Below are 12,373 nucleotides of genomic sequence, written 5' to 3' on the forward strand. Positions count from 1 at the left end.
CCATCAAAATCCGTTGAGGCGACGCCTTATGAACTATGGTTTGGCAAGAAACCAAAGTTGTCGTTTCTTAAAGTTTGGGGCTGCGATGCTTATGTGAAAAAGCTTCAACCTGATAAGCTCGAACCCAAGTCGGAGAAATGTGTCTTCATAGGATACCCAAAGGAGACTGTTAGGTACACCTTCTATCACAGATCCGAAGGCAAGACTTTCGTTGCTAAGAATGGATCCTTTCTAGAGAAGGAGTTTCTCTCGAAAGAAGTGAGTGGGAGGAAAGTAGAACTTGACGAGGTAACTGTACCTGTTCCCTTACTGTAAAGTAGTACATCACAAGAAACTGTTTCAGTGACACCTACACCAGTTAGTGAGGAAGCTAATGATAATGATCATGAAACTTCAGATCAAGATACTACTGAACCTTGTAGATCAACTAGAGTAAGATCCACATCAGAGTGGTACGGTAATCCTATTCTGGAAGTCATGCTACTAGATCATGATGAACCTACGAACTATGAAGAAGCGATGGTGAGCCCAGATTCCGCAAAGTGGCTTGAAGCCATGAAATCTGAGATGGGATCTATGTATGAGAACAAAGTATGGACTTTGGTTGACTTGCCCGATGATCGGCAAGCAATTGAGAATAAATGGATCTTCAAGAAGAAGACTGAAGCTGATGGTAATGTTACTGTCTACAAAGCTCGACTTGTCACGAAAGGTTTTCGACAAGTTCAAGGGGTTGACTACGATGAGACTTTCTCACCTGTAGCGATGCTTAAGTCTGTCCGAATCATGTTAGCGATTGCCGCATTTTATGATTATGAAATTTGGCAGATGGATGTCAAAACTGCATTCCTGAATGGATTTCTGGAAGAAGAGTTGTATATGATGCAACCGGAAGGTTTTGTCGATCCAAAAGGAGCTAACAAAGTGTGCAAGCTCCAGCGATCCATTTATGGACTGGTGCAAGCCTCTCGGAGTTGGAATAAACGCTTTGATAGTGTGATCAAAGCATTTGGTTTTATACAGACTTTCGGAGAAGCCTGTATTTACAAAAAGTTGAGTGGGAGCTCTGTAGCATTTCTGATATTATATGTGGATGACATATTACTAATTGGAAATGATATAGAATTTCTGGATAGCATAAAGGGATACTTGAATAAGAGTTTTTCAATGAAAGACCTCGGTGAAGCTGCTTACATATTAGGCATTAAGATCTATAGAGATAGATCAAGACGCTTAATTGGACTTTCACGAAGCACATACCTTGACAAAGTTTTGAAGAAGTTCAAAATGGATCAAGCAAAGAAAGGGTTCTTGCCTGTGTTACAAGGTGTGAAGTTGAGTAAGACTCAATGCCCGACCACTGCAGAAGATAGAGAGAAAATGAAAGATGTTCCCTATGCTTCAGCCATAGGCTCTATCATGTATGCAATGCTGTGTACCAGACCTGATGTGTGCCTTGCTATAAGTTTAGCAGGGAGGTACCAAAGTAATCCAGGAGTGGATCACTGACAGCGGTCAAGAACATCCTGAAATACCTGAAAAGGACTAAGGATATGTTTCTCGTATATGGAGGTGACAAAGGGCTCACCGTAAAAGGTTACGTTGATGCAAGCTTTGACACTGATCCAGACGATTCTAAATCGCAAACCGGATACGTGTTTACATTAAACGGTGGAGCTGTCAGTTGGTGCATTTCTAAACAAAGCGTCGTAGCGGGATCTACATGTGAAGCGGAGTACATAGCTGCTTCGAAAGCAGCGAACGAAGGAGTCTGGATGAAGGAGTTCATATCTGATCTAGGTGTCATACCTAGTGCATTGGGTCCAATGAAAATCTTTTGTGACAATACTGGTCAATTGCCTTGGCAAAGGAATCCAGATTTCACAAAAGGACCAAGCACATCAAGAGACGCTTCAACTCCATCTGGGATCTAGTCCAAGTGGGAGACATAGAGATTTGCAAGATACATACGGATCTGAATGTTGCAGACCCATTGACTAAGCCTCTTCCACGAGCAAAACATGATCAGCACCAAGGCTCCATGGGTGTTAGAATCATTACAATGTAATCTAGATTATTGACTCTAGTGCAAGTGGGAGACTGAAGGAAATATGCCCTAGAGGCAATAATAAAGTTATTATTTATTTCCTTATATCATGATAAATGTTTATTATTCATGCTATAATTGTATTAACCGAAAACATAATACATGTGTGAATACATAGACAAACTTAGTGTCACTAGTATGCCTCTACTTGACTAGCTCGTTAATCAAAGATGGTTATGTTTCCTGACCATGAACAAAGTGTTGTTATTTGATTAACGAGGTCACATCATTAGTTGAATGATCTGATTGACATGACCCATTCCATTAGCTTAACACCCGATCGTTTAGTATGTTGCTATTGCTTTCTTCATGACTTATACATGTTCCTATAACTATGAGATTATGCAACTCCCGTTTACCGGAGGAACACTTTGGGTACCACCAAACGTCACAACGTAACTGGGTGATTATAAAGGAGTACTACAGGTGTCTCCAAAGGTACATGTTGGGTTGGCGTATTTCGAGATTAGGATTTGTCACTCCGATTGTCGGAGAGGTATCTCTGGGCCCTCTCGGTGATGCACATCACATAAGCCTTGCAAGCATTACAACTAATATGTTAGTTGTGAGATGATGTATTACGGAATGAGTAAAGAGACTTGTCGGTAACGAGATTGAACTAGGTATTGGATACCGACGATCGAATCTCGGGCAAGTAACATACCGATGACAAAGGGAACAACGTATGTTGTTATGCGGTCTGACCGATAAAGATCTTCGTAGAATATGTAGGAGCCAATATGGGCATCCAGGTCCCGCTATTGGTTATTGACCGTAGACGTGTCTTGGTCATGTCTACATTGTTCTCGAACCCGTAGGGTCCGCACGCTTAAGGTAACGATGACAGTTATATTATGAGTTTATGCATTTTGATGTACCGAAGGTTGTTCGGAGTCCCGGATGTGATCACGGACATGACGAGGAGTCTCGAAATGGTCGAGACGTAAAGATTGATATATTGGAAGCCTATGTTTGGATATCGGAAGTGTTCCAGGTGAAATCGGGATTTTACCGGAGTACCGGGAAGGTTACCGAAACCCCCCGGGAGCTAAATGGGCCATGATGGGCCTTAGTGGAAAAGAGAAGAGGCAGCCCTACATGGGCTGCGCGCCTCCCCCTTCCCCTAGTCCTATTAGGGCTAGGAGAGGTGGTCGGCCCCCTCTCTCTCTTTTCCCCCTCCGCGAATCCTATTCCAACTAGGATTGGGGGGGGGGGGGGAATCCTACTCCCAGAGGGAGTAGGACTCTCCTGGCGCGCCACACCTTGGCCGGCCAGCCTCCCCCCTCTAGTCCTTTATATACTGAGGCAGAGGCACCCTAGAACACACAAGTGGATCCACGTGATCTATTCCTTAGCCGTGTGCGGCGCCCCAGCCACCATAGTCCTCGATAATACTGTAGCGGAGTTTAGACGAAGCCCTGCTGCTGTAGTACATCAAGATCGTCACCACGCCGTCGTGCTGACGGAACTCTTCCCCGACACTTTGCTGGATCGGAGTCCGGGGATCGTCATCGAGCTGAACGTGTGCTCGAACTCGGAGGTGCCGTAGTTTCGGTGCTTGATCGGTTGGATCGTGAAGACGTACGGCTACTTCCTCTACGTTGTGTCAACGCTTCCGCAGTCGGTCTGCGTGGGTACGTAGACAACACTCTCCCCTCTCGTTGCTATGCATCACCATGATCTTGCGTGTGCTTAGGAATTTTTTTTGAAATTACTACGAAACCCAACAGCTCTTCACCCTAACTAACTGGAGTTAGGCCGACGGCTCGTCGCCGGCGAGGTCGCTGGTGGCGGAGCGCGTCGGGTTTCGCAATCCGTCGACCAAATAGACGGCGGAGGGGCCCGGCGTGGAGCTGATGCTCATCTGCGTCCAAAGGAGCAGGCAGCAGCAGCAGTCGGAGTACGGGTTAGCACGGCGAGGCACTATGCTTGAATAAGGAAATATAATAATAACTATTTTATTATTGCCTCTAGGACATATTTTCAACAGTCTCCCACTTACACTAGAGTCAATAATCTAATTACATTGTGATGAATCGAACACTCATAGAGTTCTGGTGTTGATCATGTTTTGCTCGTGGAAAAGGTTTAGTCAACGGATCTGCGACATTCAGATCCGTATGTACTTTACAAATATCTAGTATGCACACTCGTGCGTATTCGAGAAAAAAAATGGTCTCATGAAACGGTAAAGAACTGATGAAGCCGGTTTGCGCGGTGAGTATTGTCCATTACACGTTTTAAGACCTTCCACTAACTACATATATTTCTTTTACATGATGGGTATGAGTTGAGAAAACAATTTTTATTATACTTGAAAAAACATTGTGCAAAATGAAGCCAAAGACAACTTTTCTGATATGTTGTGCGAGAATTTCGTAAGCGCATCAAAAGATCTTAATAATTTGTGATAGATTTTAGTTGGATCATCGCTTTATATGTATATATTGTCAATTTACCTTTTTGTTATTAGTTTACATTACAGGTGCACTGGACTTCAATTATTACGTAATTGTGTCTGTGTTATATTGTACTACTATCTACTCCCTTCGAACCGAGAGAGTACTTGTGAAATTTAACATGCATTATTTTTATATATATTTCAGCAATCCATGGCAACACATGGGCATTATACTAATTTGGGTATATTTTTGAGCAGATGCTAGTTCAGTAGTGCCAAAATTGACCGTACGCGCGCAAAATTGACCAAAAAGAAGGAGGGCAACCTAACCCGCGCCTCACCCCAGCCCCCGATGCAATCTTCTACCTTTCCCTCTCCCTCGTCTGCCTGCCTGCCTGCCTCCCACCCACATAGCCGCCGCCGCCGTTGATTCGGTGCCCCTCTTCCCCACCGCCACCGCCACTGCCCCCACCCTCTCCCTATCCCCTCACCTTCTCTCCCTAACCTAGACGGGGCACCAGAACGGGCAGTCCATGGGGCTTCCAGATCCGTGGAGGAGCGCCGGAGGTCGCGCGCCGCCCGCCGTGCGGTTTTGCGCTACGGCCGGCCGGCCGTCGTCTCCGCCACGGTCGTCCTCTTCCTCCTCTGCTCCACCGCGTACATCGACGGCGCCGCCGTGGCCGACCTCGAGCCTTTTCGCCTTCTCCTCGTCTGACGCGGAGGTGCTCTTACCCGACCTCGCCGCCGGGCCAAGGAAACCCCACCCCGCCGCGAGCTTTTCATCCCTCAGGTCGTTCTTCCCTGCTCGCTCCCTCTCTCTTTCTCTCTGTCGTTGCTGCTCAAGTGCCAAGTTTCTGTTTCTGTTGGCGCTGCTGTGCGTGGATGTGTTACTCTGGCCGTACTGCTCATGTGCTCATGCTTGGCTGCCGTGGATGACTGGGTGTGGGAGTGTGAGCACCGTGTGATGCTGCTACTTGCTAGTTCAAGGGAATAAAGCATCCAGTCTCTTTTAATTGGGCAACTAGTCAAAACGTATACAAAAGAAATGAAGGGATTGCCTCATTTGGCGCTAGGATTCCTTCGTGCTACCTCTGTTTTTAAATACAAGACGTTTTGGCAAAACGTCTTATATTTTCAAACGGAGGTAGTACTCCCTCCGTAAACTAATATAAGAGCGTTTAGATTACTATTTTAGTGATCTAAACGCTCTTATATTAGTTTACAGAGGGAGTACTATTTTTCAGGGTTGTCATGCCACACCAAGATCTCTATTAGAATCACGAGTTGTATATCTGGCAGGTCCAGATTCTATGGTTCATGTATGCTCGTCTTTCTAGATTCACCCCCTTTAAAAGGTATTTTGATGGATGTAGTCTGCATATTAGGTTCTGCATATTAGATTCACCCCCTTTGAAAGGTATTTTGATGGATGTAGTCTGCATATTTGGTAGTACATACGTAATCGATGGTCTGGAATCCCAAGGAACATTTTGACCAGAGCAACACACAATTAATCTGCTCCTGTTCTTTCTGGAGTTTGTGCTGCAGTATTGTTTAAAGCATACACCGTATGATGATTTTTTCATGGTTAATAACTTGATATATTGGAAGCTTGTTGGATGAACCATTTTACCAGGAAAAGCTGTTTCTTTTACCAATGGGGTGTTCCATATATGAACAACTGAATACTCAACAAAGTCATGACCCCTTGTCTAGTCAGCCACATAAATTTCTAATTCAAACTTTTATATGCTCAGTAGGCTCACACCTTGATCTTCACTACCCCACCGCAGGTCCTGCAAAAGCGTGCTCAAAGGCATGCCACCTAGTTGTGGAAGAGCTGGTTAAGGAGTGGGAGCTCCCTTTTGTGGCCCAGCTCACATCGACACACAGCCCCCTCCCTGCTTCCTCTGCGTCTCCGATGGCTGCTTCTTCTTCGACTCCGGCATAGGTAAGCCAATCGGTTTCTCTCCTCTGCTTTCTCATGCTCTGTGTGGCAACAGCCATCGAGCCGTGATCAATTTGATGCTGGCCATTACACCATGGCAATTTCCTAGGTTTTGGGTTTTGCTGGTGGTTTTAGGCCATTGTGCTACTGTATATGCTGTTTGTTGGTGTAGAACTTGATATGAAAGGAACAAATCCTTTACTGCACTTGCACTAGGGTTTGGTGATGACCTGTGTCTAATTTGAGAGGATTTATATGCCAGGGTAGCTATCAGATGTCAAAAACACTCTTATATTATGGGACGGAGGGATATAGTGTCAAAAACGCTCTTATATTATGGGACGACGGGAGTAGAATACTAGAACATAATGCTGACATGCTATGATCTGAAAGTTTTTGTTTGTAGGATTGTATATTAACAGAGTAGGCACTATACTTGACCTTGGTGTTCCAATATTTATCTAATCTTGTCATATATATTGTGTATAAGGGTCAAATCATCTAGATGCTCATGTGTTAGTGGTTATATCAAATGTGATTTGTTATCATCCTGAATTGCCAATGTCGAGTTGCTTAAGTTGCTATTTTCGTGTATTTGTTCAATCCAGCATCTATATGGGTATGCATGATGCCTCTGTTCTGTTTACGATCAACGTGTTGATATTATTCGACATAAATCTATATGGGTATGCAGTGCTAGTATTCTAGGGCATATGGAGTTTCTTGAGCTTTGTTTTTTGTATCACTTGTTTTGTTTCATCCTCTCTTTTTTTTCCCCAGAAAATGGAGCTGATTCTTTGAGGTCATCCAGCTTTCTACAACATCGACAGTGGTGGCCGCCTCTTCCTCGTTTCAGGTGAGTCCTTGGTCTCTCTCTCTCTCTCTCTCTGGTCTGGTTGTGGCCAACTGTTATGTTGGCCATTGAGCCGATGATCTAGTGTGAATCTGTGGTGGTGGTCTTCTGGCCACCACAATCTTGTTTGTCTTCGATGAAATGTCACAATATTTTGTGCCTTGTAAGATTCTGTGTTACGCTGCCTGTGCATGTTTCTTTTCTGCCTACACGAATGTGCTTGAGTTATGACATATATCATTGTATTGGCATTATGCTAAGCCCTGGTTAGTTAAAAGAACTATGAATTATCTTTGCCGTGGGACGATTATTATTGATTAGTGTGTGCTTGCGCATGTACTACCATGTTTCCTTTGCTGCTGAGGCACCTTATGTATTTATCTCTATGTTCAGTAAATACTCCCTCCATCCGGAAATACTTGTTGGAGAAATGGATAAAAATGGATGTATCTTGAACTAAAATACATCTAGGTACATCCATTCCTCTGACAAGTGTTTCCGGACAGAGGGAGTATTATTTATTCACTGTAGTCAATCAATATCTCCACTGTATGTGATCTCTAGTTTGTAAGAGTAATCCTAATGATGTTTTGCTCCTTTTTAGAAGCATGTTTGTTTTATTCATGTCTACCTGAGCCATTTACGCCATGTGTTGGCGATTTATAAATTGTGGATATTTAGACCCATGAACAGTGAATATCTTGGCTTGTGAACATCTAAACTGCTACTTATAGATATAGATGGTTTTTTGTTCTATGAAATGAAATGCTACTCTACATTTACTTGGTTAGAGCAATTTATGGATTTTTCTCTGAGCACAGCACTAGGTAAACACCACGTGGTTGTTTCAGAGCACATTATGCCAATTATAGCCTGCTGAACATCAAGTTAAAAACAACACCACCCTTTTAAATGCCATTTCTTTCTTTGATATAGGCATGTAAACCACAACCGCGTCACAAAATGGCATTTTTTAAGATTTTAAATTTGATGAGTTGCTTCTCTTGATTGTAGGCAAATGCATGGTTACACAAAGGGCCCTGCTGCTTCCTGCAGGAATTTGGTCGTCTTGGTCCTCCACGGCGAGTTGGACTTTATTTAAGGTGATCCTAGATAGAGATTTCTGTGCTACTAGCCTTGGATGCTCTGCAACTTGAGTGTACTAGGATTTAACTCAATTCTTGTTTAGTCTCCTGAAAACCGTCTTTTGTTCTACAGGACATCAATAGATTGAACTGGATCTGTTACCTTATTAGTAGTTTTCAGTTGAAGTTTCAACCATAAATTGTTTATACTCAGCAATGACATCGTGTGGAATGTACTATGTTCATATATATGGTGTTATTGCCTGTTATCCTTTATTGAGTTGACAGATGAAGCACTAGACTTCAGAAGTGAAAATTCAACTAGTAGTCCTCGATAACAATTGTATAGGTAGGATGTAATCGACATTTCCTTCTTTCTGCAGCACATTAATAGAAAACCTGCGCTTGATGGAGCACCCATTGCTTTAGATAATGCTTGTCTTAAAATATATAATCATTGAGCTGGATCTATTACCTTGTTAGTTGCTTCTAGCTGTAGCTTTCAACAATAAAATATTCATCTCAGTGGCAATATTGCTTGCACAGTACTATGCTCATCCTTTCTACCACAACATGTACAAGGAATACCGTGACACCACCCCCGTCAAGGAGATGTACAGAGATGGCTTCCCGTCACTGCCAGATCCCCCTGCATCCAGATCATCAAGACTGCCACTGTCCACTTGAGCATCTGCAAGCGTCATAACACTAAGCAGTTTCACAAGTCAGACATCAGGTTCCCGCTGGTCTACCAGAAGGCCGAGCAGCCAACCAGGAAGCTGAAGACGACCTTCAAGGCCTCAAGGCCAAACTTGTTCATGCTATCCAAGTCATACGTCCATAACCTGTAAGCCCGTCCATTATGAAGTATTGCTAGTTTACTATTATCTATATGCAACATATTGTTTCTTAATGCTAGATAGCACTTCCATGCAGTGGCCTTTATGGGCTTGACAACACTTGGCGAATTCCCCCTTACTGAATCAGATGGAGAGTTTAATCTTTTTTAAAATTTCTGGAATGTACCTTGTCATACGCATGTGCTACGTCTCATTGATTTGCATAATTGGGCATTTTTTAATATTTTTTCATACTGTGTCTTAAGTAGCCAAGTTGCTATCAGCAGTTATATTGTTCCTTCATATGGTCATATCTTTTTAGTTGCTTTTGTAGGAGATGCTTTGCTTTTGAACATCAATGCACCGGTTCCTGTAGTTAGCATGGCAACTTTGCCAAGGTTACCAACACTTAGTTTGGTTCCCTCTTTTTCCTTGTTGCCAAAATCATGCTTGCTGTTGGATGTTTTAATTTTTTATATTTATCAAGCTGATGGTTTAATGAATGAGCTTCCATGCCAACACTTGTAAGATAAGTTCATATTTAATTTTTTATGGTCGCTTGCTATACTCCCAGTCATAGTTTTTGGATCATAATCTCATGATTTTGGGGGCAACTTTGCCAAGGCTGCCAAGATACAGTTTGATTTCCTCTTTTTCCGTGTTGCCTATAACATTTGTTGATTGTTTGCTCAATCAAGCTCATTGACCTTATTAGGTGTAGTATGGTATGCATACTTGCCAACATACTTAGTAGTGCTAGTTCCACACTGCCTATATACTGCAGCGAAGTATGTGCATGTATTCTCCAAACTCTGTTGATATATGTGAGCTCTGGTCACTAGATCTCATTTACTGTTGGGATCTGGTGCGTCAACTTTGCCTATAACATTGTCAATTGTGTGCTCAAGCTCATTGCCCTTCTTAGGTATATGGTATGCATACTTGTGAACATAGTTGGTAGTTCTATACTGCTTATATGCTGCAATGAAGTATATGCATTTTGCAGTTCCAAAAGTTATGATCACTAGATCTCATTGATCATTGGGATCCGGTGAGGCAACTTTGCCGAGGTTTCCAATATATAGTTTGGTTTCCTCCTTTTCCCTGTTACCTATATCATTAGTTGCTTGGTTGTTTGAGCTCATTGACTTATTTGGTTTATGGAAGGCATCCTTGCCAACATCTTTCCCCGTGAGTCTTGAGGCAAGCATAAAATGTTTTGGAGTACTTTTTGTAGTTGAAGTATTATTTAAGTTCATGTGGTTATGAGGCAACTTTGCCAAGGTTTCCAACGAATAGTTTAGTTTCCTCTTTTTCCTTGCTGCCTACATCACCAGTTGCCAAGATGCTCTAGCTTCGTGACCTTCAGGTCATTGTAGGCATCCTCGCCAACATCTTATTTATCTGTAATTTTATCTAGTCAAAGCACATTCGTTACAAGGAGCGCAAATTCCAATATGTGCAATTCATGTTACTGTTGAACTGATTTCTTTTGACTTGTAGTACAATTGATGTTACTTCCATTATATTTACTAGCAAATATTTCCGCGCCCAACGTTCAAGGCTGTTGTTATTCTTCCAGCCTACAATGTTGTGCTAGATACAATTTCTCCTTAGGTTTCTTTTTTTTAAACGATTTCTCCGTAGGTTTGAAATTGCGTGTTGTTTCTTTCTCTTCCCGTGATGCCGTACACAACAAATTAGCATCCTTTGACACTATTACAAAATTTCCAATGGATGTATATGTTTTGGCTTTCTAGGTTGAAATAAACCACTATGTTCTGTGTGCGTCATGAAAACTGACAACAGAAGTAGATTCTCGTGATGTTCTGTGCAGCAAATTAGCGTTCTGTGCAGCAAATTAGCATCCTTATTACAGTAAACATAGTTTTATATGTCCAATGGATACCTATGTTGTAGCTTCATAAGCTGAGATGCACTAGCATATATGTTCTGTGTGGGTCGTGAAACTGACGAGAGTTGTTGTTGATTCCTGCAGTGTCCCAGCACAGGAGAGCAAGCTCCGTCCACCCCAAGCCCTGGAGCAGGCGACATGAACATTAGAGGCGGTTAAACGATGTCCCCATCTGCAGGCGTGTTGACCGGCAAGAACATGAACTATGCCGTCCTGGCATCAGCATCTGCAGTCGTGTGATGTTCGGCATCCGCTACAACTCCGACGGTAAGTCCTCTGTACTGTGCTCTGTACCTTGCCTTCGAGTTATGAGATTTTTTTTAAAACTATGATGATTTTTATAGCAAATTCGGAAACTATACACCCTAATGGAGAAAAATCAAAAGTATCACCCCGTCGGCCTCCTGTTGGCCGAAGGGGGTATTTTTGAGTAGTTGTAACTTCTAATGGCAAAATAGAGTAGTGAGACACAACTAGTGGCATAAATGATAAAAACCCATTGAACTATTGGTGGCGAGTGCTTGTGCTTTGTTTGTTGGCTGCCGAAGTGTTGGATATTGAACTAGCTTTGAAATTGATCATGATTCATGTCCTTTTCTCCTTGTTTATCATTCTTGATTGATATAGATTTATATACTGGATCGTGATGATTTTTTGTGTATGCTAGACTTGGCTTCTTTAGCCTTTGAAAAACAACAGATTTTATTTGATATTTGCCATGTATGTACAGAGCTTCAAATGCCAAGTGTAGCTGATCTTATTTGTAAGGGGACATTTTTTCTAGATGATCTTGACTGTGATCCAGAATGAGGTGTGGATCATCTTGGAGAAGCGAGGCAACAATCAGTAGATGTGGGATGAGATCCAACCGTTGATTAGTTATTTTGATAAAGAGGGAGTAGTCAGTGTATGCTGAGGGGAGGTTACTCCTAACTAGCTTGTTAATTATGCGAGGAAGCACTAGCACGGATGCCCGTGCGTTGCAACGGGAGAGACATTTCTTTGCAAAAAGCAACGGGAGAGATAATTGACATGTCCACCAAAAAAGATCTCCGCATGAATCTTTCATAAAAACATGAACATTTTTTGAATTTGTGTTTTTTAAAGGAAACATATTTTGAACATTCAGAACAATTTTAGAAATGGGTTTCTTTGAACTCATAAATTATTTAGAATTTGCGAATATTTCACTAAAACAAGAATATTTTTCATATTTGCACACATT

The 12,373-nt window shown here is 42.4% G+C and overlaps 2 long non-coding RNA genes across 3 annotated transcripts; both read left to right on the forward strand.

Moving 5' to 3' along the window:
* The first annotated feature begins 4,862 nt into the window (after positions 1 to 4,862).
* LOC119284565 lies at positions 4,863 to 9,164 on the forward strand. 2 transcript variants are annotated; one of them, XR_005139101.1, is made up of 5 exons: positions 4,863 to 5,298; positions 6,302 to 6,459; positions 7,237 to 7,312; positions 8,324 to 8,412; positions 8,941 to 9,164. It is a non-coding gene; the product is annotated as an uncharacterized LOC119284565 (long non-coding RNA). The 2 variants fall into 2 exon arrangements; XR_005139102.1 differs by having other exon boundaries at positions 8,977 to 9,164.
* Positions 9,165 to 11,303: 2,139 nt separating this feature from the next.
* On the forward strand, positions 11,304 to 11,994 carry LOC119284566. The gene is made up of 2 exons (XR_005139104.1): positions 11,304 to 11,415; positions 11,879 to 11,994. It is a non-coding gene; the product is annotated as an uncharacterized LOC119284566 (long non-coding RNA).
* The last annotated feature ends 379 nt before the right edge of the window (positions 11,995 to 12,373 follow it).

Source organism: Triticum dicoccoides, chromosome 4A (assembly GCF_002162155.2).
Source record: "Triticum dicoccoides isolate Atlit2015 ecotype Zavitan chromosome 4A, WEW_v2.0, whole genome shotgun sequence".
NCBI lineage: Eukaryota > Viridiplantae > Streptophyta > Magnoliopsida > Poales > Poaceae > Triticum > Triticum dicoccoides.